Source organism: Otolemur garnettii, unplaced genomic scaffold (genome assembly GCF_000181295.1).
Source record: "Otolemur garnettii isolate 467f Iridium unplaced genomic scaffold, OtoGar3 scaffold00050, whole genome shotgun sequence".
Lineage (NCBI taxonomy): Eukaryota > Metazoa > Chordata > Mammalia > Primates > Galagidae > Otolemur > Otolemur garnettii.
The window spans coordinates 469,789-482,269 of NW_003852445.1; the positions used below are offsets into that span (position 1 = coordinate 469,789).

Sequence of the window (12,481 nt, forward strand, 5' to 3'; positions counted from 1 at the left end):
TACCAATTGCCTTCCAAAGTAGAGATGAGCTGGAGAGAGTTCCTAGCGTCCCATCCCTGCCAGTACTGTAGTACTGTTAGACTTTTTCATTGCAACCAGTTGATCAAATGCTATCTAGTTGTGGTTCATTCAACAGATATTTAAGTGCTCACTGTCTCCTGATAGCGTTTTAGAGGCTGGGTATACAGATGGAACAGAACAAATGTAAACACCTGCCTCATGAAGTTGATAAAATGTTAAATGGTGATCATTGCTTAGGAGAGAAGCAAAGGGGGAAGGGCTGTTACAATTTTGGAATAAGTGGCCAGAAAAAAAAATAAAGTGGCCAGAGAAGGTCTTACTGAGATGACATTGGGCTAAAGACCTGGGGAAGGTGAGGAAACAGGCATTGATGATACCTATGGAAAAAGTGTTCCAGGTAAAGGGAACAGCAAACTTACAGGCTTTAAGATAAAAGAATAGGGAATAGCAAGGAAGAGAAGCCAAGTGAACAAGTAGGCAAAGAGGCTAAAAAGGCATTATGTGGCGGGTCACAAGGAGACTTGTAGACCATTGCAAAGATTTTGGCTTTTCCTCGAAGTGAGATGAGAAGCCACTGAGTGAAGTGAGAAGAGTGAGATAGAGCTAACTGCTGTGCTAACAGGGTCACCCCACTCTGTTGGGGTGAACTGAAGGTGGAAAGCATGTAAACTAGTTAGGAGGCTGCTATACCAGGGTGAGCAGTGATGGTGGTGAAGCGTGGTCAGGTTCTGGATCTGTATTGAAGGAAGACCAGAGAGGACTCATGAATGTGGGATATGAGATAAAAAGATTTATAAGGATGCTGCCAGTTTTTTGGTCTGAATAGCCAGAAGAAGGGAGTTGCCATAAACTGAGATGTCTCTTGGTATCCATGTGGGATTGGTTTCAGGACCTGGTGGATACCAAAATCAGGGACAGTCAAGTCTCTGACATAAAATGGCTTGGTATATTTGCATATAACCTATGCGCATTTTCCCATGTATACTTTCTAGCTTACTTATAATATCTAATATTAATACATTGTAAATGCTATGTGAATAGTTGTTATACCATATTATTTTTATTTGTACTATTTTTATTGTTGTTTTTTTTTATTTTAAAAAAATTTGAATTTTTGGGTGGTGCCTGTGGCTCACAAAGTTAGGGCGCTGGTCCCACATGCCAGAGGTGGCGGGTTCAAACCCAGCCCCGGCCAAAAATGGCAAAAAAAAAAAAAAAAAAAATTGAACTTTTTATTTTAAAAAATTCCAAGGGTTGGGTCAATCTGCTCATATGGAGGGTCAATTGTACATTAGTTTCTCTTCCAAAATTAGCTGGGTTGTTCATATTTCTCTGGTCCAATTCTCAAATGCTGTTTTGAAGATAGACCCTTTGCTAAGAATATACCTAGCTTCACTTGTATTCTACAAGTAGGGTTTTCATTGTAAGGGTGTATTTTTGACAACTGGCAATTAAAAGGTAAATTTCTATCTCACACACAGTCAATATATGTTGGTATATTCACTTTATAAGTTAATTTGCTGTTTTCTAATAAAGTTGAAGATCTAGCACTTCCACTCCTGGAGGATACATTAGAGAAATTGTAGCAGGTCTGCATGAATGTTCATAGCAGCGTTATTGAGAAGAGCCTCAAATGGAAACAACTCAGATGTCCATTCAAATGTGGAACGAATACATAAGTAAGAGCATGAATCTGTCAGACATAGGGTAGAGTAAAAGAAACACTGTTCACCACAGAACAGGTCAGTATGATTTTATGTACAAAGTTCAAGCATAGGAAAAAACACTGTGTTATTCAGGGATGCATATTTAAATGGCAAAGTGAAAATCAAGGAAATATATATATATTTTTTAAATTTTGCTTTCAACTAGCTTTCAATTGTCTTAGTTTGAAGTTTTTTGTTTTTTTTTTAATTTTCCTTTTTTTTTTCTTTTCTTCCTTTAGCAATTCACTTGCCCTTAGCCTCCCAAGTAGCTGGGACTACAGGCACCTGTCACAATGCCTGGCTTTTTTGGTAGAGACGAGGTCTCACTCTGGCTCACTCTGGCTCAGAATGGTCTCCAATCTCTGAGCTCAGGTAGTCCACCTGTCTCGGCTTCCCAGAGCGCTGAGATTACAGTGGCCTAAGGAAATGATTATTACAATAATCAGGACTGTGGCCACTTCCAGTGCGGGGGATAAGGCATAGTGATTGAGGAGAGGGGCACATGGCTGGTGGTGGTGGTGGGGCCATTTTTGGACAGGTGGTCATTCTGCCTTACCACTGTTAACTTGTGCCGTGTAGGCACAGCCTGCTTTGTTCATTTCTGGCAGAGGGCGGGAACATTCTCATTGTTACTAGTATACAATATGGGAAGGAGATGGTTTGAAGTTCTACTTTTTCTAGGAGGATTGGGAGTCCTTAGTTATCTTTTTAGGACTCTTTCTTTAAGACCCTGAAAGAGATAATTGTGACTTCAGCTTTTCATTTTGAACAGTATTCTTACAATTCTGTTTCAAGAGCTTTGAAAATGGTACCTTACTCTTACTTTCAGGCATAAAAAGTTAGGTCACCCCCATTAAATCACTGAATTTGTGCCCTGTGTGTTGTCTTTTACTTTTCAAGATGTCACAGATAACCAGAGTTAGCAAAGCATTTACAGTGCGAGCAGAATTCACTGGATCAATACTGAAGATAAACATGGGGAAAAAATTCTTATGTGCAAGTCTATAAATTCTGTTTAAGTTGTACAAATAAAAATGAAACTGAGAACTCAGATTGCTCAGTATAGTTGTCTCTGCATATTTTCACTTAAAGTAATTATATATCTTCCTCTATGTAATTTTGTGAAGAATTAATTTGGATTGAGAGTTTTTAATTGTAATGACAAACGATTCCCTCTGCCCCAACCCTGTATCCTTGGGCCAGCAATTAGACTGAAGAGGAACCTGTACTTTTAGATTAAACCTTGAACCTTTTACTCCCATGAAGTAGTAGGAGAGTCTTTTTGTTTTTGTTTTTTGAAAGAGACCTCATCTCACTGTGTTGCCCAAGCTGCCAGACTGGCCTCATGCTCCTGGGCTTCAGTGTTCCTCCTGCCTCAGTCTCTTCAGTAGCTGGGATTATACAGGCACATGCCACCCTCCTTAGCTGTAGGAGGACAGTTTTATTTGCCCTCATTGATTCAATTCACTTTTTCTCTTCTTGTATGGTATTGAATTTGTGCTAATATAATCTCTTGTTACAAAGGCATTTATTGGAAGAATATTCCCTTTGATATCTGAATTATCTGAAATAACACAAACAGAACTATACGTTTAAGCATTTTTTTCATTTAGATAACCCCCTCAAATATATCCCAATTATAAAAAAAAGTTTTCTCCTTTTTTTAAAAATTAAATCATAGCTGTGTACATTAATGTAATCATGGGGTATAATGTGCTGGTTTTATATACAATTTGAAATGTTTTCATCAAACTAGTTAACACAGCTTTCACAGCATTTTCTTAGTTATTATGTTAAGACATTTATATTCTACACTTAGTATATTTCACATGTACCCTTGTAAGGTGCACTGTAGGTGTGGTCCCACCAATTACCCTCCCTCCACCCATCCTCCCCCCTCCTCTCCCCTCCTTCTGCCCTTTCCCCATGTTCTTGGGCTATAATTGGATTGTAGCTTTCATATGAAAGCTATAAATTGATTTCATAGTAGGGCTGAGTACATTGGATACTTTTTCTTCCATTCTTGAGATACTTTGCTAAGAAGAATATGTTCCAGCTCCATCCATGTAAACATGAAAGGGGTAAAGTCTCCATCTTTAAGGCTGCATAATATTCCATGATGTGCATATAGCACAATTTATTGATCCATTCATGGGTTGATGGGCACTTGGGCTTTTTCCATGACTTAGCAATTACAAATTGGGCTACAATAAACATTCTGGTACAAATAGCTTTGTTATAATGTGATTTTTGGTCTTTTGGATATATACCTCGTAGAAGAATTGTAGGATCAAATGGCAGGTCTATTTTTGGATCCCTAAGTGATCTCCAAACATCTATCCAAAAGGAATGTATTATTTTGCATTCCCACCAGCAGTGTAGAAGTGTTCCCTTTTCTCCGCATCCATGCCAACATCTCTGGTTTTGGGATTTTGTGATGTGGGCTAATCCTACTGGAGTTAGATGATATCTCAAAGTACTTTTGATTTACATTTTTCTGATAATTAAGGATGGAGAGCATTTTTTCATATGTCTATAGGCTGTGTACCTGTCTTCTTCAGAGAAGTTTCTCTTTCTCTTCAGAGAAGTTTCTCTCCTTGCCCACTCTGAGATGGGATTACTTGTTCTTTTCTTGCTAATACGTTTGAGTTCTCTGTGGATTCTGGTTATTAAACCTTTGTCGGAGACATAACCTGTAAATATCTTCTTCCATTCTGAGTGCTGTCTGTGTGCTTTATGTACTGTGTTCTTGGCTTTGCAGAAGCTTTTAAGTTTGATCGGATTCCAGTAATGTATTTTTGGTGTTGCTTCAATTGCCTCAATTTTGGTGTTGCTTCAATTTTATGAGGGGGTCCTCATAAAATATTCACCCAGGCCGATTTCTTCAAGTGTTTTCCTTGCACTTTCTTTTAGTATTTTTATAGTTTCACGTCTTAAGTTTAAATCTTTAATCCAGTGAGAGCCTATCTTAGTTAATGGTGAAAGGTGTGGATCCAGTTTCAGTCTTCTACAGGTCGCCAGCCAGTTCACCTGCACCATTGGTTAAATGGGGAATCTTTTCCCCACTCAATGTTTTTAATTGGCTTGTCAAAGATCAAATAACGGTAAGTAGCTGGGTTCATCTCTTGGTTCTCTATTCTGTTCCATACATCTACCTCTCTGTTTTTGTGCCAGTACCATGCTGTTTTGATCACTATTGATTGATTTATAGTATAGTCTGAGGTCTGGTAGCATGATTCCTAAGTTTTCTTTTTTTGAGACAGAGTCTCACTTTGTCGCCCTCAGTATAATGCGGTGGCATCATAGCTTATAGCAACCTCAAACTCTTGGGCTCAAGTGATCCTTCTGCCTGAGCCTCCCAAGTACTTGGAACTATAGGCGTTTGCCACAAGACCCAGCTATTTTTTAGGGACAGGGTCTTGTTCTTGCTCAGGCTAGTCTCAAACTCCTGAGCTCAGGCAATCCACCCATCTTGGCCTCCCAGAGTGCTAGGATTGAAGGTGTGAGCCACCGCGCCTGGCCTGACCTTTGCCTTCTTTCTTTTATGCACCAAAGTTTGCATGAGTTGGGAAGCTTTCTTACAAATGAATTTGTTTTTATGTCATTTTTTATACTCATCAGTCATCAGAGAAATGCTTCATACTCATCAGAGAGAGGTTGGTATGGATATCCCTTTTTCTAAAATTTTCGATTAATGTAAGGGTATGTATGATTGGGTTCCATTGTTTGCATTTGTCAGGTAGTCCAAACTGTAGTTGGGTCCTTCGCCTGGGAAATGTGCCATATGTCTCTACGTTGTATTGTTGGGTACCTTCTGATTTCAGTTTTGTCTTTATTTCCATGAATTTTGCTTTTGATTTGTTCAGTGCTTCTGTTCTATTAAAGTTTGTTGTTAGGTAGTTTAACCTGTTGAGTTTTTTTTTTTTTTTTTTTTGAGATGGAGCCTCAAGCTATCCCCCTGGGTAGAGTGACATGGCATCACACTCACAGCAACCTCCAACTCCTGGGCTCAAGCGAGTCTCCTGCCTCAGCCTCCCAAGTAGCTGGGACTACAGGTGCCTGCCACAACGCCTGGCCATTTTTTTTTTTGGTTGCAGCCATCATTGTTGGTTGGTGGGCCCGGGCTGGGGATTCGAACCCGCCACCTTAGGTGTATGTGGCTGGCGCCTTAGCCGCTTGAGCCACAGGCGCTGAGCCTAACCTGTTGAGTTTTATCATCTCCCAGAGATACCGAGCTTTCATCCAGTTTGATCTGTTCCTTTTAAAAATTAGTCTCATGGCAAGTTAAATTCACCAGATAATACTTGATTTGATCATAGATTTTGTTCTCTAGAGCAGCTGTTGTTTTCAGATAACCACCTCTGGCTATCTTCCTGGTCCCAGTCCCTCAGAGCTGGGCCACAGTGTCACTAGCAGTGACTGCAGTGTCTCAGGTTCATGTTAAGGACTGCATGTTTGTCTGTTTACATTATCAGATACTTTATTCTTCCTGGAAATAGCTTACAGAGAGAACATTATTGAATCTTTTAGGGATTTGACTGACCTATGTTCCAGATTCTCCTCTGGTTTAACACCAGCTGCATCATCAGATGACTTGCATTCCAGATACTCTTCAGTTAGACAACTGGCTGCATCTTCTAATCTGGGTGCTAGTAGCTTCTAGTAGCTTCTAGTATATTCTAGTAGCTTCTAGCACATTCCTCTCAACTGCTGTTGTTTCCCCTCTCTATGGTTATCTTGTGGGCTCATACTTCTCTTTAAAAAAAATACCATAATTTTAGGGAGCTTTTGGGAAGGAGAGCAAATAAATTCCTATGATCAATGTCATAGTAAGTGGAAGTTGGTAAGTTCTCTTTACTTGCTCTAGAAAGAGAGAATAAAAGAATCTTTATGATAAAGTCTTCAGTGAAGGTCAGTGGTAAAACCTCTTCTAAAATAAAATGCATGAAATGTGAACTCAGAGGCCAGGAAAAGGGCAACTATAACCTTAGGATTGTGATAGTATGCAGTCAGGTATTAAGTGTAACTGAAGTGCAGCACATGTGTTTAGGTAGTAGAGTAGAAGGAATGCTAGAGTGTCAGGTGATCTGAGTTTTGGTTTTGGTTATTATTGGCTACATGCCTTGGAGAGGGTGAAACTCTGGGAAACCTCCCCCCTTTATTTTTAAACAAAAACAAAAATAATTTCTCCTTACTTTAATCCAGTGTAGTTGTGAGGATCATCTGGAATATTTTAAAGATTATAAAGTACGATACAAAAGTTAAGAATTATTTTATAGGCAAAGGATAGGAAACTGTTGAGTCAGAATACAGAATGAGTTATTTTTGAAATTAGGTCATTAACATGGGGCTGTCATTAAAACATCCACTCTTGGTACACGTGCTAACATGTATATAATTAGAAAACAAAACATAACGACCATGAACTTATTGTCTCTTTTATTTAGCTTTTTATTTGTTGGATTTGTTGATCTATTTTAATTTAAGCAACTACTGAGGCGAGACAGGAAACTTGAAAGATGATTAAAAGTCAGGAAAATAGGATCCATGATAAAAAGTTCATGATGCTAAGCAAAAAAAGCCCGAGAAATGATTTAATAATTGTCATATGTGTTCCAGGCTGTAAAGACAAGAGGAAAAAAATTAAATGTGCTTAATTAAGATGCAGAGGATTTGGATTCGCTATTTGTGTGCATCTCGAGCATGGCAGTTAACTGGGACATCTAAGGGAGGGTTGGGGAACCATCTTGACTGAAAATCTTTCTAAATGATTTGATCTCATTTAACTGACATAGGTCCAACAAGCGACCTTCCTGCTGCATAGAATTAGGCAGGGTGATTTATCCAGGAGTTTTTTCAGCCCTATAATTCTGTTCTCCTGGCCTTTACTTTTATAATAGTTCTGTAATGTTTTATGCAAGTGTGTTAAGTGAATACGTCCAGTGTTCTCAGAAGGATTAGGCTTAGAATAGATAGGCAAGATGTGTATATAAATGGAGCCTTGTGGACACTGGTGACCCGGTGACAGCAAGTGACCTTAAGCTAACAAACTGATGGGAACCATCATTGCTGCCATTTCCTGAACACCTGTACCCAAGTGTAGGCTCTATGTAATTATGTGTTACTTAGGCTCTTTTTTTTCTATTTCATTAAGTCCTAACTGTAATAGTATAGATTTCATCAGTCTCTTATAGACATGTTGAAACTAAGCCTAGAAGTAAAGTTAAACAATTTGTACAGAATCTATATATTTAAACGATAGCAGAATCACAATTCAAACTAGTATGACTGTCTTCAAAGGTAGTTCTTTTTCACACTTGGTAGTCATTAAAATATATATTGTTAATTGTGTATCTGAAACTAAGAAAAGGCTTGGCGCCTATAGCTCAGTGAATAGAGTGTCAGCCACATACACCAAAGCTGGCGGGTTTGAGCCTGGCCCAGGCCTGCTAAACAACAATGACAATTGCAACCAAAAAAATAGTGGGGTGTTGTGGTGGGCACCTGTAGTCCCAGCTACTTGGGAGGCTGAGGCAAGAGAATCACTTAAGCTGAAGACTTTGAGGTTGCTACGAGCTGTGATGCCACAGCACTCTACTGAGGGCGACATAGTAAGACTCTGTCTAAAAAAGAAACTAAGAAAAAACTGCATATATCATATATCATTATCTAAGAAATACATTCTATTTTTGTTTATGCAAAAAGAAGCTGTACTGTTTACACTTGGTCTCCAGCTTGAGAGAAGGGATTGGTTAGGAAGCTGTGTGGCTGGAGGTAGACACTTGGGCAGAAGCCCTGAGGCTGGGAAGCTGCCGCCAGGCCCCACAGCGGACTGCACTAGGAGGCTCCTAGGTGGGTGTGAGGGTGGGCCTCTCAAGGTGGCCTCCCCTACCCCTTCCTGGGCTGGCCTCTGGGCGTTGGTCAGCTGGTTGTCCTTCTTGATGAGTTTTACTTCTCTCTAGGAATTCACAGAGATGGGTCTGTCTGGGCAGAATTCAGGGCATGCAGCCCCAGCAGAACCTAGTTTGGGGAAATATTTTGAGGCTATGAAAATACACTGTTTGTCCTTCTAAGGTACGTGTACATTTGGCAGCAATAGACCCTTTCGGTATGTTGTATAGAAAATGAGTCATTCATTATTTGAAAATAGTTGCATCCACTAGTCCCACCCCTGCCCTTCTTCTGGTATCTGTTTTGTTAAACAAAGGTTTTACTACTTTAAAAAAGTTGGTTATGTTGTTTAGTTTGAAACCTTTTGATCTGGCCGTGACAGTGGAAGCAATACTCTTATTATTTGCTACTTGTTTCATGCAAACTGAAAATCTGGGAAACAATATATGAATTTATTTCAACTATCTGACTTGTACTATTGTGACAGAGGTATATGCAGGAGCTCTAACTTAGATCTGAGTTTTTCTTGACTCCTGATAATTATTAACTCAAGCCAAAAAGATAATTATTTGGTATAAGTTGTGTATGCCAAAAGTGAAATAAAATTCATTTGCTTCACATTATTTTTTAGGAAAATTGATAAAGCATCACTATTCTTAATATTTTTCACATTACCTCTTGGGTTTCTTGCTCAGATTATTTTCTCCCCACAATTCTGAGAGAAAATTAAGAAGCAATGGTGCCAAGACGTGGAGGAGTCTTGGAAAAGACTTGCGATTGCATATTCATACATAAACTGGGAGTGACTTCAGTAGACCATGGCATGTTTTTCAACTTGATAATTTCCTATTTTAAAGTGAGACAGTATTTTGCAAAGTGTTTCTGAATCTTAGGTTAATCTTTTTCAAGTTTTGATTAAGACCCTAGTGATACCATGTTTAGGGTATGCTAGATTTAACTAATTACAAGAGGTATATTTTCCCTTATATTTTGAAGTCAGAATGGTAGTGCAAGTTTGTAATGGTCACACCCTTTTTCATGATTTATTTCATATGGTACACGTGGGACTTGGGATTTAGTTAAGGTCCTTGCCTATTCTTCTAATTAGAGCAGGAAGTAACTTTGAGCTCTCTGTGTACAGATGACGCTCAGTGGGTCGAGTTGTGGAGCAAGTATGTCCTTAGACCTTGTCTGTCTTTTCTTTGTGTCACTTCACTCCCCCTTTTTTCCTGTTGAGGCACCTGACTACCTATTGTAATGCCCACAGCTTTAATTCATGTACTCATTTATGCCTTGCCTGCTCTCAGGGCATCTCTCCTCGGCAACCCATACATGTATTTCTGATATGCCCAGTTTGTGCTCTTAGTACACGTGGCCATCAGCTCCCAGCTGGAGAAATCAGAGGGCGTGTTGCCTGGGAGGCAGTACATTCGGAGTGTTCGCATGTGGGACTGTACTAGAACAGCCTTGCATAACAAGTAAAGCTGCAGGTAAAATGACATCATTTCGGGGCAGGCTGTCTCAGTGAAGTCTAGTCAAGTTAACACATTCCTTGTGCAGTGATTCTTGAAAGGTGTGCTGGTAACAAAAGATATTATTAAATCCAATCTGTGTGGCAGGACGCATCTTCTGTCATCTATACAGTATAATTTCTAAATAAAAATTTGCTGCTCCTAACATAACCTTCAAGTAATATTATCTCCATGTCCACGTTCGATTTCCTTGTACTTCATCTCTGCTCTGCCTGTTGCTATGAGCCATCTTAGTTTACTATGGAACCATTAAAAAAAAATAGGAGTGATTCAAATAGGGTATCTTAAATCTTCTCCCTTCTTAACCTCATCCCCTTTTTCCTTTAAAATAATAAACAGTGAGTTGATTTTTTTCCTCATTCTTCAGGGACAGCGTAGAATGTGCATTCTGAAAATAATCTTAGATATCATTTGCTCCAAATTATTCATTTCTCAAATGGGAAAACTGAAGTTCCTATGGGTTGGGGTTTAAGCCAGGGCCGTATAGATATTTTTTGGAGAAGAGTTACTCAGATAAGAGTATTTTCTCAAGGTTCATGGACAGTGCGGTCTTTAAATCATATAAATCATAGAAGTAGAGACCTATTTGAATTCCAGTTTGCTCTCTGGAGAGTGTATGAGCTGACTGTCTTGTGCTTGTGTCCTTCGGGGTAAACTGTGGTCAGATTGGTACACAGGCAGTAGAGGGTTATGTGTTAAAAAAAAGATTTTTTTTTTCTAGTGAAAATTGGGGATATTCTTAAGTATGCAGACCTGCCTAAATGGGTCTGTACAGGATGAAAAAGAAACTGGATGTTTCACACATGCCGACGGCTCCTGCCTATTGCCTGTCTTTCGGTTTGTCTTACTCTGCTCCCCCTGCTCCTTACTCTTGCCTGGCGCAGACAAACTTCCCTTTCCTCTAGCCATTTTTTGTGTTTGCTATTGGTCGACTTGAGGTTTTAGGGTAAAAGTGAATACTATGCTGTGGTTTCTCTGTTTGTGATTTATGTCCTTCTAATGTTTCCTGGATGTAGGCCTCCTGGGAAAGGGAAAAACGAAGGTTGATTTCTGGTTTTTTGGGACTGTTTAGGGACCAGTTTTTACAGTATTTCTTTGCTGTTTTTATTTCCACTTTTTAAATGTGCTTACTTTCCCTGTTTTCCTCCCTCGGGAGACTGCCTGTGTGGAGAGCAGGTCTGGCACAGTCTGGTGCCACAGCAGGTTCAGAGGGTGCCCGGGAAATGTGAATGATTCATAAATGCCCCTTTGTTCATAGTGGCCCGTCTGCCTTGGTTTTGCGGAGGGAGGGAGAGATTTTCTTCCTTCATCTGCTTGGATCTCTAAATTTTTCTGAGTTTTTTGGTAGTTTTCAAGGAATAGTGGATTTTAAAACAGTCTTTTCTAATTTAAACCTGCTCCTATTTAACAGAGAGGACTAAACTTGGCCCCAAATCATATTATTGGAAACTAACTAGAGTGTAGCAAAGAATCTTTGATTCTCCACTTACAGAAATAGTCAAAGAATTTCAAGGCTCAAGATTTCACAGACATAGATCCAGGTCTGTAATGAAAAGGATAATATGCACGAACCATCCTTTCTTTCAGCTTTGTCCTTGAAAGAGAAAGCGCTCAGCAAGGTCACAGGGCTGGGACATAGCAGCCTGGATCTAAGTACGTGGTCACAGCCTCATGACAGGGGAGAATGTGAATGTTTAAAATTGGAATTTGTTGTGATGGGCAGTATTTCAGGGACTTGTGAATAAAGGGGAAGGAGAGTAGGGTGCAGGGATGAGGAGGGGAGGGTTTGGTTGAATGTGTTTCCACTTCTGCATTTGTTGAAATGATAATCAGATGGTCCTTCTGTGGTACCAATATATGGGAAACAATATGTCTTAAGGTATGTGTGCTACATATTAGAGCTCATTCGCAATTGCTGTGGTGAAGGCAAGCTCCCCTGGCTCATGTAAGAAGTCCAGCCTTGCCTTGGTGCCCACAGCATAGTGGTTACGGTGCCAGCCACATACACCGAGGCTGGTGGGTTCGAACCTGGCCTTGGCCAGCTAAACAACAATAAATAAACAATATTTATTTAAAATATTTTTAGAAGACATAAGGTGTTTCTTAAAAACAGGGCTGTTTTAGATGGAAGACCATACTTCCTCGTTTTTAAAGTTGATTTTATCCAATATATCCTGCTAAATAGAATATTTAGTTATGTATGGAGGCTCAATTCTTTTTTTTTTGAGATGGAGCCTCAAGTTATCCCCCTGGGTAGAATGCCATGGCATCATGCTCACAGCAACCCGCAACTCCTGGGCTCAAGCGAGTCTCCTGCCTCAGCCTCCCAAG

General features: G+C 39.7%; 1 protein-coding gene across 1 annotated transcript in view; it reads right to left on the reverse strand.

Annotated features, from left to right (window-relative positions):
* CHRM5 (cholinergic receptor muscarinic 5) overlaps positions 1-12,481 on the reverse strand; it is a 77,521-nt gene that overhangs the window by 57,026 nt on the left and 8,014 nt on the right. The gene's annotated exons all lie outside the window — the stretch shown is intronic.